At 40.3% G+C, this 21,023-nt stretch overlaps 1 long non-coding RNA gene across 1 annotated transcript in view; it reads right to left on the reverse strand.

Annotated features, from left to right (window-relative positions):
- Positions 1–280: 280 nt before the first annotated feature.
- Positions 281–21,023, reverse strand: part of LOC148183801 (uncharacterized) — a 32,193-nt gene continuing 11,450 nt past the window's right edge. The window contains exon 3 of the long non-coding RNA XR_015773238.1: positions 281–1,198. This is a non-coding gene — a long non-coding RNA (uncharacterized LOC148183801). The remainder of the gene's footprint in view (positions 1,199–21,023) is intronic.

Here is a 21,023-nt window from a genome sequence, read left to right on the forward strand (position 1 = left end):
TTGGAATGCAGCATAGGGGAAGAGGAAAGAGTGAATAGAATCTGCAGGAAAGGTGAATGTAGGACCCACCATGAATAATGGATGCCAAAAGGCATAAACTGGAGGACTCTCCTGGAAATTTTTCCTTGCTTTCTTTTCACAGCAATTGCAATAAATGGCTCCTGTTCAAATATTCATTAAAATAATTTATTTTTCTTATCTTGAAACCATCTCTTCAAACAGGTATTTTGCAAAACCACAATCTTAGAAGATTTTCCTCCAGTTTGTGAGCCAAGAACTAATAGTGATACTCATTGCAACGTTTCCCATTCAGTGGGCATGCAACAGGAGCATCATGCATATCTTCATCATTGTTTCTTACTGCCTTACGCCTTAATCTCAGCAGATTTATTCTGTGTAACTACAATTGTCAGAAATAGTCTTTCAATGTGCTACTACACAAAGGTGTTTGAAGGTGAAAGAGCAAGGATGGCAGATTTATTTAGTCAAAAGCACTTAATTTTCAAATTATCATGTTTTCTCCCATACTGAGGGGTGACTTAAAGGAAAATAAGGTGGTTCTGCACAGGCAGCACCCCAAAATTCTGTGCATTTACCAATCAATTTAAGCAGCCATCATTTCTAATGAATAAAGTGTGTCTCTTCTCACCCCAAGAGCAAGCCAGCTCTCCTATCTCATGGTAAGGCACATTATGCCCTGTGGGTCAGCAGCAAAATATTACTTTGTTCGCAATTTCCATTGCTTAAATTCAGAAGCATGAAACAAACAAAAAGGAGAAACAAACACTGCCAAGGAACAGAGTAATCCTCTTAAGGAGGAAAATCCACTGAAATCTAAGTTAAAATAACTAAAGCTAAGTTAAGTAATCCCCTCCCATACTCTCAGCTGCAGGAAGAGTCGTGAACCTGCTGTCAGTGGAAAGCAATCCAGGTATCCTCCCTGTCCATCTGTGCACCCCTCACATGAGCATGACAGGGACAAGAGGTGCCAGCCCAGTTGCTGCCTGGCCACCCTGGGGTGTTGATCAGCACCACAGCCTGTCCCTGCTGCCTCATCCTTGGGCCTGCTGGGGAGCTCAGCCCCAGCTCTGCCAGCTCTGCCCTGCTTCACTCCAGGGTTTCTGGTTCAGGCTGCTGCCATAGGGAGCAATTCCAGCAGGTGGGTGAACACCTCCCCTGTTCCAAGCCCTTCTGTAACCTGTGGGGAGACAGATATTTAAAGATCATGCTCATTGGCACAAACTCAGCAGTCCTCTCACCCACCCACCAGCATCACCACCCCAGGGCAGGAGCTCTGGGATTATGTCTGCACAGATGGAGAATTAAGTCTTCCTTTCCCCATGAGTTTCTTGGTGCAAATTCCAACTTTTTTTGGCATATAAGAAAGGTTAATTGCAGCTGACAGCATAGTCCTGTTCGTCTTGACTTCTTGGAGTGAACTAAGACATAGGAGAAAGGGTTTTCAGACAAGCTTTTGTTGCTTTTCTTTAACACTCACATCACCCAGCTGTATTAGTGATAGTCAGGATTCCCACAGCTTTTAGTGGGTCCGATATTGCCAAAGTTGTGTATTTCTAGGACTTCTAAGATCAGGAGATACAGGATTATAAATGTCAGTTTTATGGGACAAGGGAACATGAACATTTAGAAGTGTTTGGGAAGAGCTTTTTAACGTGTCAGAACAAGAAGAGAAATTAGTGGCAATTTGTTGGTGCACTTTGCATTTTATGATTTTATGAGACTTTTCTGTACTGTTTACATTTCCATTTACCATGACAATGCTCTGAAAATGTCTTCAAATCCAAGTACAGAGAGAATGACCTCCTTGTGCCAGAGTACCTTAAAAATGTGCAGCTTCTTGATTCTTCTCACATGGGAACATTGTCACCTCTACTTCCCAGCTAGTGGCTGCTTTCTGTGTGCCTGATGAACACCCAGACACAGCTCACTTCCACAACTGCACAGGAGGTATAGCTCAACCACACAGGTCTGACTCAAGGTCACACCTTGAGATTCAGTTCCATGTATGCCCCTATTGTCCCTGTCACACTCTAAACAACCATTTAAAACAAAACAAAGGAAAAAAAAAGATGGGCATACACTTTCTTCAGCTTCTGTAGAGCTCCCATTGACTTCCCTGAGCTCTGGACTAGTCTTGATTTTTATAAACAATTTGCAGCCATTTTCCAGTCTCCCACTCCTGCCTCCGAACTTTGCTGTAGGGAGTGACTTTTTTTTTGCTTCATCTAAACATCCAACCCCAACATATCCCAACACCTATTCTGCTTCTCCAGCAGGAAAACACTGCCCTCATCCAGCCTCTTCAAAGATTCCTGCAGTTGTAGTGAGTAACACTGCTGCAGAACAAAGACAGCTTTCCCCTTTGAACCAGAATTTCTGGCCATGTTCCTCATTACTACTCAACACAAAGGTGTGATTAAAGTTAATTGCAAGCAGTACCAGAAAAAGCAGCACTTCTCAGTACTGAGAACACCTCATTTCCTCCTGTAGAAATGGACTCTGTGCTCTCTGCACCTCAACATTTAACTACTTTTAGCATCTACAGATCAATTAGTCATATACTTACACAGACTCGGTTTCCACCCAAACACATGTTCAGTTACTCATCAGTGAACACATTTAAGGAGAGCACAGCACAGGTTGTTTTCTTTAAAAACATGCCAGTTAACTCTCAATTTAATAAGCATTAGATTCAAACTGCTTTCCAATTGTTGGCTTTTATAGAGACTCTGTCTGAACTTCAGCTGACCAGGTTTGTGTGGGCTTCACCCTGCCTAAGCCTCAGACTCCTTACATTACTTCCAAAGATTCAAAGAATCAGTACTAGTTTAAAATAAAGCCCTTGTATGACAACAGGCTTGGTGTTTAAAAGCAGGTGGTTTTGTGTTTTATTATTATCTTTTCTTTTAGTTTGGACAATAAAAAACAGCTTGTGCAAATTCCACTTTTTATCCTGTTTGATACCTTTGCCTTCACCAGCACAGATATAATAGCTAAAAACAACATAATAACTTCCAGTGACATTTAAAAGCATGTTTCTGTGAGTATTAGGCGCTTTAAATGCTGGAAGTAGAGGTGGTTTAAAACAAATATTTTCCCATTTCCCCAGAAAATCCTTCCAAATTGCAGTAGGCATAAAAGAAATAGGCCCTACAGAAGAGTAACAGATCCTAAATGAACAGTTATAACCACCTTCTGAATGTTTAGATAGTAAAATCTTGTTTCTATAACTTTTCCTTAAACTACCAAGTAGAATTGAGGGAATAATTACATTCAAGAAATTTTCAGTGCTGGCACCAGACTGCTGTATTTTACATGACAGCATGAAGCTTGCTATAAATTAGTATATTTCCAACTCCTACTGAGCTTTTCTATGAGAACAGGTAACCTTAAAAGTAATTTGTTTTCCAGATTTTCTAAAGAGACCAAAAACATATTTATAATAAATGAATAAAATATTGGACAAATAGAGTTTAGTGCTTTTCTTTTCCTCATACAGCATTCTCATCAGAATTAATCTGAAAAGGTAAATGCTCCAGCACTTCACAGATGCAAGGTTGCTCTGACCAGTGAAGAAAAGCTCAGCTTCCAGCCCCGATCCCATGAGAGGCACCACAGGGTTCAGTGTCAAAACTTCCAGCAGGGGCAGAGCCGCTGGGATCCCTAGAGAAAACTTCTCAGACAGGCACAGCTATGCACTTCCAGCTGGGAAGGTATTTGCTGACACGGCCCAGTCTAAATATTTGACTTAATCTAGTAGGAAATCTACAGAGAAGTGGTGCATTAAGGTTTCAGTTTGGCTTTGGGGAGGAGATCAATGCCATTCAATCCCAAAATTATTTCTTGCATAACTTCCGAACAACTGCAGAAGTGTTCTGCCACTCAGAAGCAGAAAGCTGAGCCAACCCACTCAAGCAGATGCCTACTCTGTTCTCTATGGGGTATTTCATTACCTTCATTAAAGAAACACTTCCCACTAGTGAATTGCATGATGCAATTACATCTGTTGTATATAAAACAGGGGGATGTTCTTTCATCTTCCTCTTGGATCACTCTCTCCCCAAAAGCAAATCCCAAACTTAATTCTGCACTGATAGAAACTGAAGACCAAAGGCAGGTAGAAACATTCTCCAGTGCTTTCAAAGGTGTCCCTGTTTGAGGACACTTTAGTTTAAAAAGCATCTTTCATGTCTTATGTTTCCCTCAGCCAGGAGGGAAGCATCAATGCTAGGAACAGCATGAGGAAAGCCTCCCTTAAGGGAACAGGAACTCCAATAGTCTTTAGATCAGCAAATTTCAAAGGAGAAAAGAGATTCTGACACAGAATTTAAATCTGGTTATCTCTAATGTCCAGTTTCTGTTTTAATCTGTACCCAGCTACCTAACCTGTTGAGCAAACGCCAAAAAAATCTTAGACCATTTTAATTCAATCTACTGTCCCTTAAGAACATTATTTAGCTGGATTTCAGGTGCTTCACTTGCAGTGGAAAGGTCAAGCTCTAGAGATAGAATTACTTCTGGTATGTGGAGATTCACACAGTTCACTGGAAAAAATTCAGTGAAGTGAAGTAGACAAAAGAACAGTTATATGCCTAGTGAGCCTAGGCTTTGGAAATTATGTGTCTCTGATCCAGCCACTGGCAGTAGCAGGAAATACAAATGCTGACTACTCACTAGTAGTAAAAGCTATCATCTTTCAAGAACTGTTCAAAAGAAAATGCTTTATCTGAGTGACTAAGTTTTTGGTATGACATCCCCCATAATGCCTCAAGAATTTGTAGATCAAATACCAATATCTCTGTTTCAGCAGTCACACAGTGGCTTCACTATCTCTTTAGACCATCCCAAGCATATGAAGCTCCCACCATGAACCAGATTTTTGCAGTACCTGAGAGAGGAGCCTTAGGACGACCACGTGCCAACATCATTTCTGTTGGCTCTCATCGGTTTCTACAGATGCAGGAAAAGCTGTGGTATGCAGCAGGTATTACATGGCTCAAAGCCTCAGCTGGGGGCTGCTCACCTGTGCTCTGGTTTGGCTCTTCCTCATGAAACCTCTCTAGCTGCAGAGTGCAGCAGAGCTGTGCTGGCACTGAGCTGGCCGTCCCCCAAAGCGTGCTCAGCTAGGTCCAATGAATCAGCTTCCAGAATGATACAAAGGCATTGCAAGGCACAGGTTTCTGACCACCCAAAGCCCCTCATTTGATGTCCTTCATTTCTGTGAGCTCTACTTTGCTGCCCTATACATTGTGATCAATATATACAGATATCTGAAGTGCTGCCACCCTGAGACACCTGAGCAAAGTTAGCTGTGGCAGCGGGAAAGGAGCAGATGAGCAGCAGTTTACAGAGTCCCTGAACCAGCAAATTGCTGTCTGCTGAGCACTTTGTCCATGATGGATACCACAGCTTCATTAAGAAGCCACATGTTCCAGTCCTGTTTCACAGCACACACATCTCCTGCTTGAGCTCTAATTAACTCACATCGGTCTGCAGTTCAAACAGCTGTGGGAAATAGGGTTGTGCTCAAGTTACCACACTTCTGCTGGCTACTGAGGCTTCCCCTCCCTTGTTAAATGCTTAATGCTGCCCAATATTTTTTCTTCTCTGATTAAATTATTAGACAAGTAACCATTCAGAAGATTTGGGATTCATTACACAGCAAATGCTTAAAAATCTCAAATGTCTCACCAAAACCTGACTGCCACTTTCTCATAAACTCCACCTTTTACACCTTCTGTTAATCCTCTCAGAGTAGGCCCTTGGAATAAATTTGAAGGCATCCAACGCATTATCTTACAAGAGGTGACAAGCAGTGAGAAAAATGCACAAATTTCTAGATGCAGTCAGAGTTTTGGGTCCTCTTGTAAGGAGAGGAGAATCCAAGCAAGCAGATTGCTGTTTCACAGATGGCCTGAACACAAAGATAGAGGTGTAAGAAAGTTGCACAAGTTATCCACCTGAAATCACAGTGAGCAGCACAAAGCTGTAGTACTATTTACCCTTCCCAGCATCCATAAAAAATCCAGTCCAGAAGAGGGATTTTATATTTAAGCCATCTCATCAGGGTCTCCCACAAGCAGGGGATTCTGCCTGATGTTGCTACCCATTCCTGGTGTTTCCCTAAGATACAAGCTAAGTTCTTCACAAAAATGCTGCTTCTAAACTTGGGAGTGACCAGTCTGGAGCAGTCTCATCTGTCCATGGATTCATTCCATGGCACAGAGCAAAGCTTCATTGCTTGTGGTCTCCAGACTTCACACATTCATGAACATCTCTGTTGTGGCACCTGCACTGTGCTACACACTTCTCAGAAAATTCCCTGTGTCTTCAAACAATAACAGAGAACTTTGCAAGATCTTTACTGGACAGCCAGTAAAACCAGGAATGTGGACAGAACACGATCCAGCTGGTCGTGATGCCTTCCTTGGTTTGCTAGGCAGGCAGCTTTGTTTCCTTTCTTGGTTATTCAAAAATCAATGGAAGCAGTTTAGAGAGCTGTAGAAACAATGCATAGAATTTTGCCCAGCCCTGGAGATGTTTGCACACTTTTCTGTAGCAATACTAACATACCAAATGTAATTCAACAACTGTCAGGCTTAGTTTCAGTACAACTGTGCAGGGTTTAGAAAATCATGGTTGCAGACCTTGATCTGCAACTAGATCTTATGTAAAAGGTACATTTACTTACTTGGAGATAATATTTAATTAATCCCACAAATATGAGATAGGTACTTCTCAAAATTATTTCCAAATGAGCCAAATCACCTTTACAATGGAGAATGTAATTTTCTTCACCAGTTTTCTCTGGCAAAGGCAGTAGAGATGCATGCTTAGAAAGGAGAGCTGTCACTCAGTATTGTATGAACACAAAAGATAAACCCTGCAATGCTGTACTTGACAAAAGAATGAGGTCAGTATTCAAAGAACAGAACTTTAACATAGAAAGCAAGCTCATTTATTAGACAAGCAATTATTAGACCAATAAGACAACTTAATGAAGTGCACTGTCCTGTGAGTGCACAATTTGCTTCTGAATTATAAGGTCTGTAGTGAGGACATGTTTTCTTAGCTCTTTCCCACCTATTGAGCAATGTTGTACACACCTCTGATGCTTTTACAAAGGAATAAATAAGGGTGAAAAATCCATCTGAGAAGAAATTATCCCAGCTAAAACCAGGACAATGTCATTTCCCTATCCTTATCAGGATAGAGAAAGCAGGGAAAATAGAGCTTTTTATTCTGCCTCCCCCCAATCCCAAACTCCTGCCATCCACTTGGTTATCATTCCAATAGAGGCTGTAATTGTGTCAAGCAGAAAGAAAACATAGAAGACACTACGTTAACCAGCTCAAACAATTCATCTGTCTGGATGGTTGATTGTCCAGTTCCTTCTCACTGAGTAGAAGTGTTTAGAAAGCAGCTGCATTAGATGGGACTAATTCAGTTTATCAAGGAAAATGAGCATTCAGAATCAGATCAGGAGTGAAATGCTAGCTTTCATCTCTGATTACTAAAATTGCTCAGTAAAGCACATACCTACATTAATGCCCATGGATTATGTTTGCCAGTAATTGGTATAATGGGGCTGGGGAATAGGCACTGACCAACATTCCTATAGTGAAATCAATAATGTTGTGCAAAATTATCATAATAGCATTGCTGTAAATATCTGGAACCTTCACAGTTCCTTTGTAAGTTTACACAGTCCAGAGAAACTATGGGTTATAGCACATAAAAGGCTAATTTACATCAGGTAGAGTGCACAGTAAAAAAAGCCTTTTTTCCCCAAGAGTACTTTCTACATAAACCCTACACTTCCATTTAGTTGCCCTTACAAGTACCTTAAAACACTTAAAATTGAAGTATGACGTGCTGTTTTATAAGACTAAAGTGTTTTGTTCAAATGCAATTTAATTTAAAAAAAAAAAAAACCTCAAAGGTCACTTTGGGGAAAAACCAAAAAGGGACTGAATCTTTCCCAAAGGAAGTTCACTGAACACGTTTCTTAGTTTCATTTTCCTCAGAATGGTGTTTGGCAACACAAATTCATTCTGTCCCAGAGCTCCCAGGCATCTCATGCTTTGAGGCTTTTTTCCAATGACACTAGAGAAATGACTTTTGAGTAAGGTCCAGATTCCAGCACAGCCATAGGCTGGGCAGGTACTCCACAGCTCCAGTAGCTTTTCAAGTCAGCCACCAGTTGTTTGTAGAATTAAAGTAAAATTTTGGAAGTTATTGGAGGTTTTTTTTTTTATTTCCCCTGCCTCCCCACAGGACAGGAATTTTTGCAGCATAGGAGATTTTTTTTTCAAAAAATATCAGCCTGAACACCTTCCAGTAACTCCTCTACAGACCCAGAAGCCCAAGATCAATAAAACAACAAAACACCCAGACAGCCAAACAACAACATTATTAAATAGACTGAAGTAAAATCTCTGAACTGTAGAAACATGTCAAAAAGCATATAAGGAATTTTGTTTGTAAGCATTTCAATCATACCACAGAAATCTACTCAAGATACCTTTACTGGAGTCCAAGTTCAACTAATATATGAGCTTGGTTCTGTGCATGACTTCCCACAAGCCTGACACAGCCCATTAACCTTCTAATACATTAGAAACAATTTTTTCTTGTACCCAGCTAAAGCCACAATTGGTTTTTCTAGAAATAAGTTTGTTCTGTGCTCACTTTTAAACATAACAAAAGATTGAAGGAGGTCTGAGCAAAGTGGTAATTTTAGTACAGTCACTCAAGACCAGTATGACTAAAATTAAAAGCCCTTGACAGAAATTTTTGGTACACTCACATGAAAGCAGCAAGTTATGTCTATGTTACTACCATTAATTTTAATATCACCTCTTGTTGCTGGTCACAATTTTGACTTAGCAACAAAGCCACGGTGTCAGTACAAGAAAAATGGGGCCCTAGGAGGCACAGCAAGTCCTCAGTAAATATCTTCTTGTGAGGCACATCTGCCTTGGGGTTTTGTGCCGGCTTGTTCCTTACAGAGGTAATTCCACGATTTTCAAGAACTTGTTTTTCTGTGAATTGTACAGGCTGTTTGCTGTCAGAACTGTTCCCTAATAAAATACAAGAAGCATTCCAGTGCTCAGACCAAAGCTCTAGCCTCTGCACAAGCCTCAGGAGCAACCATCCATTAACGTCTTCATCCCAATCTTCAAGTCAGATGTGCAAAGACATGTGAATCCTTTTAGTACCATACTTGCCAGAAAATTAAGCACTTGCAGGTATATAAAATTTTTAACTGCCTTTGCATCTCACAAGGCAGCAGAACCAATAGGAAGATTCATGTTCATAAACCATGAGTGAAATATGATCAAATGCTCAGAAAAACTCACTAGTACTAGTCAACCATTCTGACTCACATTATCAGCCCTTTCAATTCCATTTACCTTGGCTTATAAAGAACTTCACCAAAATTACTGCATTTAGAAGCTGACATTCTGATTAGACCACATGCTAGAAGAAAAAAAAAAATCCACCTTGGAATTAAGAACTCCTCTCCTCAAAGTCCTTGTTACCATAGCTTGAATTCCAAAAGCATTCCGTTTCTAAGGGTACAGGTATGCATTGTTAAGGATTTTCACAGAAAAAATTGGATTCTTCATCTGCACAGTAACAAAATCTCACCTTTTAGATATTTAAATCTTCCTAGAAAGTTGTTTGAGTCATTACTGCAAAGAAGTTATGCCTTATTCTCAGTCTGATAGATAAGTGATCTGTAATGTGTAAGTTAGAGACACGGTGTTGGCAAACAAGACAGGCTGTTAATTTTCACCTGCTTTTCTGTTTCACACACTAAATGATGCCACTTCATGGAGGAAACACTGAACAGAAATATCACAAGGCTGGAACTTTTTAACAGAAGAGTTCACTTCAAGCAGAGACTAGCACAAGTGTTGCTGCTGCTTTCAGCAGCACTAGAGTAATTCCTGTTTTCACTAGATACAGAGACAACCAGCATTAAGCTATGAGCATGCAAACTGAATGCTGATAAACTGGATTAATTTGTAAAAGGCTCATTTCTGCAAAATCCTGTTGCTTGTTGCTGAACTCCTTGTGTGGTTACAAGTCTAGGCTCACCTTCAGACCTAAAACTTCAGGCTTTTACTTCGAGCAGAGGAAGAGGATAGAAGTTTTGGCCTTATGTTATTCACTTCTTACATCTATTACTGTGCCAATTACAGATTATTCTTTGTCTTTACTGCAGTCTCAAAGCACACCACAGCTACAGAGACCACATCATTTTACCAAAACAACCACAGAATTTATGATATGGTTATAAATTGCAGGAACTAGAAACTGAATCCAGATGTCCTAGATTTTACCTTCCAATAATAGCCCTGTTTTCCTTTACATCTGAGGCTTTTTTCTCATCATGACTAATACTGCAGTCTTACCATCTTCTCTTTAAAGCTTCCATATGTGAGAGAAGAAGTTCCAGGACCAGGCATCTCTTTTAACAGCCCAGGGCAGACTGCAGATATTCTTTCCAGCTACCTTAGGGCTCAGGTTGAAGGTTGGAGTCCAGAAGGACAACAGATTTGAGGCGACACAAACATTTTGGCATAAAGTCTCAACAGCCCAACATCTTAAAGCTGCTTGCTACATCTCATATCAACCAAGAAATGCAGCATGGGCTGACAGCTTCAACAGAATGAAGCACTGAAACACTTCATCTGCTGCCCTAAAAAGTTGCAGTAGGACTATAAGTTGAAACTCTTCAGCTTCAAAAATATCCTTCAGGGCCCACACATCACATGCCTCCTGGGGACTACTGCTAGAATTAAGAACTTGAGCTCATGGTCAAAGGCACAAAACCTTCCAGATCCAGAGAGGGTGAAGAAAGTTCATAATGTTTTTGCCAAGACTGAGCATATTCCACTTCAGAGCTCCAATGTCATCACAGAAAGTGAAGTCAGTGATCCCGATGCCGCCTGCTCTTGTCAGTTTTGAGACCTTTGTGTTCTGCCAGTTAGCCAATTTCAGAAAAAAAAACCTGATTTTTTTCTGCTACTACAAGCTCACGATGCCTAAAAGGAATGTTCCCCCAAAACACTTCTGATGGCACAGACATTTCACAATTGTTCCCAATTTGGGGGTAAAACCGATTGAAGAGATCCATTGCCATTCTCTTCCTGAAAAAAAAAAAACCTGGTGGGAAATGACTAACTCAGTGCTGCTCTGCCTCTGTTCCAGATAACATTTATGTGACCCATATCCGGCACATCAAATACTTACGTCATTTTTGAACATTTGAATTGAGCGTGGACATGTGTGGCCAAAGCAAAGGAGGAAAAAAGCCCCAGGGGTGCCATAACCCTTAGTTCACCATTATTAGAACATCATGAAAATGAGTAGCGAAAGCCCCACAGGAGAGATGGGGCTTCCAAATAAAATGTTGACTGATGCAGGGAACCCGAGGCTAACTGCAGCTGACCTGGACCCAGAATGGGAAGCAGCAGGCTAATGTTTCCCCTGCAGCCTCTCACCAACACATGGACATCCTCTCACCATGGCCAGAGAAGCAATTTGGCAGGCTATCCTTACCATGCATTTGTTATCATCTGCCACCTGCAGATCATCCCTCCCCCTTCCATTTACATCACTCTGATGCTCACTAAGTTTTCTTAGTCCCCAACAATACAGCCGCTACCAGGGTTTTGAGCTAAATTAGCTCTTTTTTCTCTATTCTGCCTCTCTAAGAGTCCTACCAGCTCTGGAGAAGGTGGTTGCTCCAAGACAACTGGTAGGGATGAGTTGAGTTTGAATCATTGAGGAAAAATTCTCCCTTACGTGCCACAGAATAAGGTAGTTACAGAGTTTTGAGTTGTTAACCATCATTTATTCTATTTTTAATATCACAACTCTTATCTCCTTTTCTAATACACTCAAAATTAATTTGGCCTCCACTGAAACATGATTCTCTTAAGGATCCTCATTTCATCTCCTGGCATTATTAGACTTAATCTTTATAGGAAAAGCATAAGCCTTTCTGACAAAATTTTTGCAAAGGGTAGTGATTTTGATCACCAAACTCCAGCTACCTCAAATTATTAATGTGTACATTACAGGCTAAATATTATTAAAAATACCTCCAAAATCCTCTCTAGTAGGCTTACTACTGTCAATAAAATGATAGTAGTGGGGCCCATGATTCAAAATTGCACAGCAAAAAGATTCAGAAAGAAAGATCAAAGCTAAGCTTATAACCCATAAAAACCTCTTAGGAAATGAATGAGCAGACAACTAAACTGTGCTGGAGCCAAATTCCAACAATAAATACAGAAGCTATATGACAGAGAGGTCTCAGCTGCAGGAAAACAAGCCTTGCTAGGTTATTCCATACTTTTATCACAGCCACCTTCAGGAGGGCTGACAATTCTGCAGTTCCTCCACTTGCACAGTGCTTTAAACCTATGCTCTCCTCAAAGACTCTATGACGTTGGGCATGTTTTTGTACTTTGCAGCACTTCCAGCTAGACTGGAAACTTTTTAACATAGTCAGTATTCTTTTCGTAGCTGTAACACATGGATACATAGAAGCCTTTTATCTTTTTACGTAGTGAAAGCTCATAGGAACCACTTCAGAAGAGAGGAAAGAAGGTAATGTTGGTTACACCATCCTCCTTCACAGTTCCATCACAGCTCCTAAATTTGTTTATTCCACCTATCCCTCCACCAGCTCTTCAACTCTTACAGGACACTTTGTCTCCCCCGGTCAATACTACGGCTTTGCCCTGGAGTAAAGCATGTCTTTAAACCTTGACAAAACAATCTTTAAAGAGTCTTGAAGACAGACTCACCTTTTCTTCATCTTCTCTCTGCCCAGCTGTTAGGAGCATTGTGTGTTCTAAATCCTGAAGGCACAACTCCCACCCCCAGAAGAGTATGAAACAGACACTGAAATGCTGATTTCCTCTTCCTGCCCACTTTTAACTTACAGTGAAGACATACAAGAAAACTTCTTATCTTGGGTCCAAGAACCTTCCCTTGTAGTAGATCAAGGGATTATAAAGTTAGATTTATGGTTTTCCACAGGCAGCAAGATGACACATTCTAGGAAGCAATTTGTGGTAAAGACAAGCCTTTGGAAAGCCAGGAACTTCAAATCGTAACATTTTGTTCAGTGAGAACATTGTCACTGATCTCTGAGGAATGATTCCATTTCTAGGTCACCTGTGAGGAGCAGCTGGTGAACATCAGGAAAAAAGTTCCCTCAAAGCACTTTTGGTTCTCTTTATCCATTAGTTTCAAAAGAGTGGTCGTGATCGTCTTCCTGACATGTTCTTATAGCACACTGTTCTACAATTGAGTCTTACCAGGCACATTTCAGATATCAAGGAGATGACAGAACTAGAATACCCCTGAGTCTACGAAAGAGACTTCTCAATTATCTATAAACATTCATGGCACAGTTCTGGTAATTAGTTTGAAAAGTTACAATATAGCTCTAGATGTTCCAGGAAGAGATCTAGGGAGCCAGAACTGCCAGATGGATTATTTTCTGCGAGTTATTTATTCAGCATACCACCGCAGAAAATTCAGATAGAATGTAACACAATAGGAAAGTGTAACAATTATTCTAAATCTCTGCATAGTTTAGAAGAAATTACTTCCCTTTTGTAGCTCTTCTGAGACATCAGCACGCTTCTATAACTGAAATATGGTGAAATTTACTTTTTACTTCTGTAGCAAATTCTATCAGACAGTTCTTTTCAGAACAAAGCAGAAAAAAGTTTCAGAACTTTAAGGCTTATTCAGTCCTCAGAATTTTCTATAAGGGTTTAGAAAGAAAGAGACATTATATTCTCATTCTATGTACAGATTTTCTTTTAAAAACTGGCCTTTACCTACAAAGCAAATGAGATAGGAAAGAGGTTTTACATGCTGGAACAGCCACACACTACATCCAAATCTACCAGTGAAAATTACATCAAATTCATCAATTCCCAAAATGAATGGACATTTTAAATCCAGTGTAGCTCCTTGTACCTCCAGACAGAACTCCTGAAACCAATTTTCCACTTCAAAGTGAGCAAAGCAGTACTAGAGACCTGTGCCTTAGAAGCATCATAGTCTTAACAGAAAGGAAACTCTTCCTATAAGGGAGGTAGATCAAAAGAATTTGGTTGTACAAGTCACTCACTTGGTCGCATTTGGTCATTCATATATTGAGCACACACAGAAGGTCGATATAAAGTGAAGTCCTGCCCTGCTGTTTGACTGCTCTAACACTGCACATTGCCAGTAACAACCTCTGGCAGTCAAGCTCCAATCTTCACAAAGGCAGTGTTGTGTTTTGTCAATGGCCAGAGTGCAGTGGTACCCTCAGCTCCACAAACTGTCCAGTGGTGCTGCTAAACCAGGTGTAGAGACAACACCTATACTGACATTAACATTGGTCCTCTTTGAGATAACTTTTTTTATAGGTTATGCCCAGCCTGCAATATCTGAAATGATGCTGATCTCAAAATTCAGGCCAGTCACCAGTTTCCAGGAGCATGGTAATGCAGGGTGGTGGCAATCAAGGCACCAAATATTTGCAAAAAATATAATGCAAAATCATGATTGATTTTAAGCACCAATTACCATTCTTCCCCCCACCTCCAGAGTGCTACAATATATTTTTAAGGACCTAGAAAAAAAAAAAAAACAACAAAAAAGAAGTTTTTAAAAAGAGCAAGTTCAAACTTGAAGGACTATATTGTGGATCAGGAGATATACCTTGGGATAACAGTAAAAGATTACAATACTTACTCCCTTTGGTGTGGTTTAAATCTGGTGTTTTACAGGGTACCAACAGCCAATTAATCTCCTGCCTTGATTTATTCTTAGATAAAAAGATCGAATTACCTTATTTGTGCTGAACAGATCCCTAATTCAGAGGGAATTCCACCAGAATAGAGCTGAATCCCAGACTGCTACCACTGGCAGCCCATGTAACCCCAGCTCCACGCAAACTTAATTTTACAGTAGCAAGAACTGCTACAAAGTCCTTTAAATTAAATTCCTCTTCCTCTGTTAATGTGATAGGTATTTAAATTGAAAAACTAATCCAGATCCTTTCCATAATCCACGGAAATAGAAAACACATCTTGAGAGAAATTTGTTCTACCCCAAGTCTCTCTGGAGGTGTCACTTGGTCTCTGTTGACCAGAGAGGAAGCTTGGGCACCATGTCCAAATAGAGTAGACCTCAACATTTGAAGTTTCTTGATATTTCATTAGTGGTACAACTACATTAAAACTAATTTTATCTTCCATTATGCAAGTAGTTTGCTTGGCATACACAGGCAATGTGTATAAGAGTGATTAAAAAAAGTGTTACTGCATCCTAAAAATCATCTCTGTTTCATGACTCTGAAGGCTGGCATCACAGTGCTTCCCTGCAGTTTTCCTATTTGCATGCTGCTAATGAGAAATTGCAAGCCATTTCTTTTGCTGGGCTTCTAATGAACCTGATTTGTTTCAGTCTGCAGCCTCAATACAATTTTATCCCAAATACTGAATGTCAAGTGCCACTCCCATCCCTCACCTGTGTTCCTAAAAACCTAGTCAACTTATCCTCTGAGAGAAAGGAAAATGCTAACAACCAAAATTACAAATGCTTCATTGTCTTATTACAATATGCTTATTTACATAAATGCCTTCTGTTCATCTTATTGGATCAGCCTGACAAAAACAGAATTTGCATTTAAATAGTATGACTGTAATTGACATCAAGTACCTGTACTTATTTTCATACTCTTATATCCACATATAAGAGGCAGGGAAAAGCTTTTTCTACTCGGAGAACAAAAGATGGGGATGAGATAATAAGCAGAGCAATTTCTCAAATTTTATTTTTTAAATTCTCCATGGACCCTGCACTTTCCCCGTTGATAAAGTGTGATAGTGGAAGAAGCAGCAGAGAAAAATCAGACTTGATCTAGTCAAGGAGAAATTGAATCAGCTTGGATGAGGTAACAAAGAGTCACTTTTAGATAGCATCTGAGTAGAAACATCCCAGGCAAAAGATAAAGCAAGTGGAGAACGACAGCCATTGCTTTTGTTTGTGGGTTTTGCATTTCTTTTTCTAATCAGGAAAACTATCAAATAATACACTGGAAAGCAGAAGCACAGGTCCAAGGTAGAAAGGTTTTATTATCAGTCTAGAAGGAAAGGCTGTCACTTCAGAACTCAAAAAGGATGCTGCAGAAAGTCACTGGAAATTCCCTCAATACCACCCTGCTGCTGGAAGGGAACTGGATTGCACCTGAGAGACAAGGTGGGAGAAGTGGTGGTCTGTTCTCCACAGAGGACAGCAGCCATGGAGTGAGAGGTGGAACAGGAAAAGACTGAACACTATCAGCTACAAGAACTGGGACAGGATCATAGAGCAGATTATTGCCTTCAGGCAATAATTCCCCCCTGAACAGCAGCTGACTGGAGATGAGCAGACCACTACCTGAAACCATCCCATAGACATACACAGCAATTAGAAACTGCTTTATCATCCCAAAAGCAAGCCCCAAACCAGAATGAATTATTGAAAGCTTCATTTCCTGAGGTTCTGGAATACAACACAATCATTGCTTGGATGAAGGAGTACAGCAATTATGGGATACTGATTATGGTGTTATTTGGTGGTGTTGTTGATGCTCTGTGGTTCTCTTCTCCAGTGCATTTCTCCTCTATAAAGCCACAGAAGTGTGTCATTGCCACATGACAAAACTCCTAAATGAAACATTTAAATGAGATGATTTGTTAAATCCAAGAAAGAGAAAAAATGGTAGCAACATTCAGAGGATAAAAGCAGCAGAGTTACATGAACACAGCTGAACTGCTCCAGCTAAAGCAGCATTCTCAAGGCAATGACCAGAAAGGAACAGAAAGCTCACACAGGACATCCCACTTCAGGAAACAGGATGGCAATTCCCTTCACCCTAAAGAAGAGATTATGCAGGTGTGGGCTGCTAGAGTTTCACAAGAAAGGGAAGGGTTAGTTACTCTAAGCTGCTCCCATTGTGACTCCAAGCCAAAATGGATTTTAGACATTTCCCAAGCCCCTGGGGTGGAACTGCAGCCTCGGAGTAGAGTTCACAGAGGCTGACACAGACTGATGTTTATGGCCTTTACAAAACCTTTTTTTGTGTCAGCCTCAGTGCCACATTAGCACAGGTTTGTTGAGCTGACCTAGCATGATCTATTTGCTCAAATATTTTGTGGCTTGAGGGCAGAAGGTCTCCATGACATTTAAATAGATCCAGCTCACTCCTTGCAATATCAGCAGCATGTGTTTTGTGTTTGATTTCTCCCTTTTGTTTATCCCAATAATTAAGAGAAAGAGCATTTTTGGAAAAGAAAAGCAAGAAGAAATTCACAACTAAACCCCAGGCAGAAAAAATTTTACCAAATATCCTCCAAAGCTAACATTAAAAAATGTCTTGCAAAAACATAAATTAATCAAATTCAGACAAATAAAATACTTGCAAGAATTAGCCCTCAAATTAACATCTTTCAGCTACTTTTTCAAGCCAAACAGCATCCTTTTCCCCCAACACACCAGGTGCATTTGTCTGGAGCACTGCAAGTTATATCAGTATCTCCTAAAAATCTCAGGTATTCTCAAATTTCACCTGACCATGACAGAAGATACAGAAATAATAATTTGTTAACCCAATTTTCAGATTCTTGACTCTAGAATCTGGCATACAGGCACTAGTTCAAGAATTTGTACAGAGGCATGTTTTGCAGGATGCCACACTAACCAATTTAAAGGTTTTTCCAATGCAACTGGAAAAATTAAACTTATTCCTCATGAAAAGAAGAAGTAGCACCCAAGACTCTAGTAACAGTGTCTCAGACTTAAAGTGCAATATAAAAAAGTTAGTGGCAAAACACAATTAACTGAAATTTAAAGTCTCCTAGTAAAATTACCAACATTTCCTTTTTCTTATGAATGGGTGTCATCTATTGCAATCATCCCAAGACTTTCCCAAGAACTTAACCCAAAAGATTACATGCCACCTAGGTTCAAAAAAAGCTTCAGTAAATGCTTCAGGTCTTTTATCAATAATCTGATTTGTCAGGCACTTTATGCTCTAAAGGCATCTTGTCACTTAAATTGATGCCAATTCTACCAGAGTCAAAATGGCATTTTCCATTGCCTACGAACCTAAGTCAGCCCAATGAGCTACTAAAAATTATGACCCAAAAAATACTCTTTTCCTTTACATGATTTAAGTTTTTAACACATCTTTTACAAGGTTTTTGAATAATCCAGTTGAGCTGTTGGTGGGGTCTGGAAAATAATTTGCCTTGTTTCCCTGCATTTTTGCAGACCAATGTCAGCTCTGATAAAGAAGACGTTTTGGGTTTTTTCTGCCAAAATATGTCATCCAGTTACAAGCTGAATGGTTACTTTTTTCAGATCAATTCTCCATGCTCAGACTAATCAGAATAAAGTGATCCACTGGACTATTTGAGATTACAGGTAGCAGAAGGTTCAGCCTCCACTACTGTAAATGAACCTTACAAAGGTCAGAAGTCAACACATGTATTCAAACAAGTTAATGCTTTTCACTTCCTCCAGCAGAGGACTCAAGTTCTCTACACACAGATTATTCTGTGCACTTGAAGACCTCTACATGACATCCTATTCTAGGCATCAATCTGGTGTCCAAGTCACATTTCTGTGACCCATTCTTTTTTGCCCTGCACATCCTGATCTGCTTCTTAGGTGTCCTCGCTTGTTTTCATGCTGGAAATGTCCCAAGAACTTTCAGCCAAATGTGACCGAATATCTCCATCCCAGGGATATCAGGACACTAAAGCACCAGCTGTTCTGCTCATCTCTTCTATAAGATACATCAGCTTCAACCTGATGAAGGCCAAACTCCAGCTCCAACTTGTTAATACCCCAGAAGTGAACAGCATTTGACCTGCTCAAGTGAGTCTGTTGAGGCACATCTACATTTCACAGAGAAACACTTCTTGCTCATCTTTATGACTCCATGGACTCTTGAATATATATAACTAAGGATTAAACTATTTTATAGTAGTATCTTATAGCACTTAATTAACTCTTTTCTCATTCCTTCAGATTTTTTTCATCCTTAATGCCTAAAAGACATGTTTAGTTTCCAGGGAGTAGCAGATTCTTCCAGCTGCTTTTGTTGTATTTGCAAATCACCTTGTCCTTTCCCCTTTCACCTTGTATATCACCATCAATTATCTTTTTTCTTGTATTCTGCTAAGACATATCTGTTCTTTTGTACCCTTCCAGTCCTCTTTTCTACTCTCCCATCCACTACTTGTCTCTTTTGTTATCCCAGCATGTTTCTTCCTGCTATTTTTTCAGTGCAGTCTTGAGCATCAATCACTTACTTTAGAATATTATTTTAATTTTTCTTTCCTTTGGCTCTGTCATCACTTCAATATTCCATAAGGTGCTCGCTAGGCATCCAGAAGTGCTGCTTAATTACTTGCCTTCAGCACTGCAAGCTGCTCCCAAAGATCAGAGGCAGGAGCTCCAGAAGTCACAGGAAGAAGTTATTTTCTGACACTTTGGTTGAAATTTAAAGAGCAATAGCATCTAGGACAGCTACAGAAGTGAGCTGTGCTAACTCAGTGGCCATTTCACAAGCTCAGGAGAGTTTGCAGGATCAGGATGATAATTATGTTTTGTACAGTTTTTCCTAATTTCCACTCCAGATATTTTTACCCTCCATGACAATTTCTGCTGACGTATATCCATCCAGAAATAGCAGGCTAGAAGCTACTACAGGCTCCTCTCAAATAGCTACCTGCAAGCAGGAAACCAGTTATTTTCACCTTCCCCTTTTATTTAAAGAGTCAGGCAGCAGAATCCTCATTCAGGCCTGGAGATGCAGTCCCAGCTAAGCCAAGAGGAAAAGTTCAGATAGAATTGGTACATCTGCTAGTCTGCAGTGCCATTTTTCACCTTACAAGGACTAGAGAAGCCAGCACTGTAGGGCAGGGTGGCAAAACCTCACGAAGATTCCTTAGGAGAATCACACCATCCCACAGAGAGCCAGGTTTGCAATTACATCTTTTCTGTCTAAGGGGCAGAGCTACATCCTTCAGCAAGCCAGCAGTGCATGTGAAGCAGGAGGAGCAGTGGTGCAGCTCAGGCTGCCTCAGTCACTCTCTTTTTTTCCCTGCAGTTTGTCCCTGCCTGTGCCCAGCAGTCTTTTTGGGCACCTATTTGTCAACCCATTTACCTGGGCCTTCATTCAGCACAATACCTAAGTACACAATTCTTGTGTAATGTTTTAAGGCCAAGCACAATGACAGTGATGGACTGCACCTGTAGTTAGCATTGGAGCTGCTTCTGGAGAAATCAGAGCCATCCACAGAACACACAACACTGATCAAATATCTGCACACTCTCAGGTTTCTCTGGCTGTTCCCTAAACATCAAATGCACCAGAATCAATCAGCTTTTCCCAGTAAAACCCAATCCTGGAGCCCACACTGCTCCTGACACTCCCAGCCTGAAGCGCATTGTAAAGGCATTAGTCTCTGCCTGTTGTCTTCCCTGCTGTCACTAACACCAGGAAGAAATTAACTTTAGCAGACAGAGCAGCCAGGACAATTATTACTTCAGTCAGGGAAAGCACAGTATTATGTTTTCCAACCCTATTAAGAAGGAACTCTAAAGCCTTAGAAAAGTCATTATTGATGGGCCTGAATAAGTTTGTAAATCTATTATACTGCATATCACCTAGACAACTTGTTTTCTCAGGTTCTGACTTGCATAATCAGTGAAAAATTGGGGCAGGGTGAGGGGATCTGGAGGGAGAAAAAGCCTTTTCTGCCTACTAATTAAATCATAAATAATAGCAGAGAACACAAGATATTCATTTTCTGTATAGGATCAAATCCCCAGAGGCTGGCTGCATCCTTCACTAAGCCACCAAACTTCATACAGGCAGAGCAGTTTCCCATTACTGTTTTGGGTTTTTTGATGAA

Source organism: Pseudopodoces humilis, chromosome 9 (genome assembly GCF_049639895.1).
Source record: "Pseudopodoces humilis isolate 2021_Gansu_Grassland_sample_001 chromosome 9, ASM4963989v1, whole genome shotgun sequence".
Classification (NCBI taxonomy): Eukaryota; Metazoa; Chordata; class Aves; order Passeriformes; family Paridae; genus Pseudopodoces; species Pseudopodoces humilis.